Source organism: Myotis nattereri (genome assembly GCF_964212035.1).
Source record: "Myotis nattereri genome assembly, chromosome: 3".
Lineage (NCBI taxonomy): Eukaryota > Metazoa > Chordata > Mammalia > Chiroptera > Vespertilionidae > Myotis > Myotis nattereri.
The window spans coordinates 148,648,795-148,652,503 of NC_138077.1; positions in this window are offsets into that span (position 1 = coordinate 148,648,795).

The window sequence follows — 3,709 nt, forward strand, 5'->3', positions numbered from 1 at the left end:
TAAATTCCAGACAGATCATGATGCAACATGAAAATTTGAACTAAAAACAAAAGATATGATACCTGAGCTTAAAACAATAGTATTATAGCCCAGCCAGCATGGCTCAGTGGTTGAGTATTGACCTATGAACCAGGAGGTCATGGGTTCAATTCCCGGTCAGGGCACATGCCTGGGTTCAGGGCTCAATCTCCAGTGGGGGGCATGCAGGAGGCAGCCGATCAATCATTCTTTCTCATCATTGATGTTTCTATCTCTAGCTCTCCCTGTCTCTTTCTTTCTGATATCAATCAATAAAAATATATATTAAAAATAGTATTGCAGTAAAGAGGAAAGATTGAACTGTGACATTAAATAAAGACATAAAAGAAAAGTTTAATAAATTCACCTACATGAAGTTATGAAATTCTTTATGAAAATACTAGAGACCTGGTGCATGAAAATTCATGAATTGGGGGGGAGGGAGGTCCCTCAGCCTGACCTGTCCCCTCTCACAATCCAGAAGCCTTCAGGGGATATCCTCCTCTGCAGGGGGTGACTGGGTTGATCAGGGGAAGGCGCTGCCCACATCACCCCACTGCTGCTGCCACTGCTGGCCACTGCAGCTGCCAGCCCTTAGCCCTAGCTTCTAAGTGCTGGCCCCACCCATCACCCATTGGTGGGTGAGGGGGCGATCTGGGGCCAAGCCAGCTGGTGGAGGGGCTGTAGGAGGTTGAGGCACAGCAGGTTGAACCCTGTCAAGAATCTGCAGAGCTGTGGCACTGGGACCAGGCCTGCGTTGCTGCCTCTTTGGGTACCTCCATGTAAGGGGCAGCATTGGGACTAGGTGGTGCCGTGGCCTGTCCTGTGCTACCTCTGCCGAAGGGGGGATGGTGCCAGGCTCATCAAGAAGCCAGGCTCACCAAGAATCAAAGAGAGAGGATCAAAATGAACAAAATCAGAAATGAAAGAGGCAAAAGAGCAACAGACCAAAGGATTGTAAAAAAATACTATGAACAATTCTATTCCAACAAACTGGTCAGCCTAGAAGAAATGGACATATTCCTAGAAAAATACAACCTTTCAAAACTCAATCAGGAAGTATCTAAAAATCTCAATAGGCCAATAATTAAGGAGGAAATTGAAGCAGTCATCAAAAAACTTCCAGCAAACAAAAGCCCTGGGTCAGACGGCTTCACAGAGTAGTTTTACTAACCATTCAAAGAAGAACTAAAATCTATCCTTCTCAGACTACTCCAAAAAATTCAAGAGGAAGGAACACTTCCAAGCTCATTCTATGAAGCCAGCATTACCCTAATGTCAAAACCAGATAAAGAAACTACATAGAATGAGAATTAGAGGCAAATATCTCTGATGAACATAGATGGTAAAATCCTCAACAAAATTTTAGCAAATTGGATCCAACATTACATGAGAAAGATCTTACATAATGACCAAGTGGGATTTATTCCAGGGATGCACGTCTGGTACAACATCCACAAATCAAAAAATGTGATACATCACATAAACAAATTGAGAGATAAAAATCACATAATCCTGTCAATTGATGCACAAAAAGCATTTGACAAAATCCAACACCATTTCTTGATAAAAGCTCTTAGCAAAGTGAGAATAGAGAGATCATACCTCATCATAATAAGAGCCATATATGACAAACATACAGCCAACATCATACTCAATGGGCGAAAACTAAAACCGTTTCTTTAAGAACAGGAACAAGACAGGGATGCCCACTTTCACCACTCCTGTTTGACATAGTGCTGGAATTGCTAGCCATAGTGATCAGAGAAGAAGAAGAAGAAATAAAAGGTATCTAATTGGAAAAAAGTATTACTGTCATTAATACCAGATGACATGATATTGTACATAGAAAACCTTAAAGACTCCATCAAAAAACTAATAGACTTTAATGAATTTGGCAATGTAGCAGGATACAAAATTAACACTCAGAATTCTGTGGATTTTTTATACATCACTAATGAACTCACAGAAGAGAAACTAAAAAAGAAAAAAATCCCATTTACCATTGTACCAAAAAAATTAAGATATCTAGGAATAAACTTAACCAAGGAGGTAAAAGACATGTACTAAGAAAACTACAGGACATTGAAAAAAGAGATAGAGGAAGACATAAACAAGTGGAAAAATATACTGTGTTCATGGATTGGTAGAATCAGCATCATTAAAATGTCCATACTACCCAAAGCAATCTATAGATTCAATGCACTCCCATTAAAATACAAATGGCATATTTCACAGATCTATAACAAACTGTCCAAAATTTCACATGGAATAAAAAAATATCCTGAATAGCCAGAGCAATCCTGAGAAAGAAAAACAAAGTTGGAGGGATCATAATACCAGATATCAAGCTGTATTACCAAGTCACGGTTATCAAAACTGCCTGGTACTGGCATAAGAACAGACATATAGACCAATGGAACAGAACAGAGAACCCAGACATCGACCAAAGCCATTATGCTCAATGAATATTTGACAAAGGAGACAAGAGCATACAATGGAGTCAAGACAGTCTCTTCAATAAATGGTGTTGGGAAAATTGGACAGATACATGCAAAAAATGAAACTAGATCACCGACCTACACCATAACAAAAATAAACTCAAAATGGATAAAAGACTTAAATGTAAGCCATGAAACCATAAAAATCTTAGAAGAATCTATAGGCAGCAAAATACCAAACATGTTGGTGAAAGTGGAATTAACGTTTTAATGTCTTTGAAACCAACTCAGAATATTCTAGGCAGAGAAATATGGGCAATGAAACTAACCCAAAGTTGTTCTAACAACACAACTCCTACCTATATCCATCCAGGAGACAATAGGTGTAACAAAAAATACTTTGTTTACACTGTTTTTTTTAATAGTCTAACAGAATCAAATCCTTTATAATCACATATTTTTTTTCTGAATTATTATTCAGATGAAAATGCAAATATGAAGAATGAAACTTAATAGACGATAAGCCCAGAAAACAAATATATTTGTGGCACTTGTCAACTTTTAAAAACTTGTTGATGGTTATGATTTCTTTGTTCATTTTGAATGTTCACTTTTGAGTTTGTATTTTTATGTTATTTCATCTAAAGAAACACTCCAAATATAAACTCAGGACCCTTACAATCCCCCACAGAGCCACCACAAAGAAAAACAGCATACAACAGTAAGTGGGAGAATATGCTAACAAAATACTAGTGTCTATCTCTTGATTGGGAAAATAGGAGAGTTTTTTGCACAGTTATTGATAATGAAGAAGGATAAATTAATAATAAGTTTTTCAAAAAGCCAGAAAGGAAAAGGCAGTTGTAGCATAAAATTAAAACAACAACAACAACAGTAAGAAGCACCTTATTGCCTTTCCAAAGTTCCTCTGAGAGACAGGCTGCAGACCTGTCAGCCTGCTGTTACTGGCTCACATTCAGCCCTGCAGCTGTGTTCACTGTGGGGTCAGGGAACACAAGCCCCATGAGGAGGCAGTGCCAGCCTGGGATTTCTGAACTGGGTGTGAAAGAAATGTCCTTCACCCTGGATGCCTTCCGGGGTAGGGGGAGAGGGGATGAAAATCCAGCACGTAACTTCCCAGAAAAGGATGTGTCCTTTCGATTTCGGTTCTTCTCAACCACACTGAAAACTGCTTCGCTGTAACATCCGGCTTGATTTTCAGCTTCTAAAGAGAACTGTGAGCACCCTGG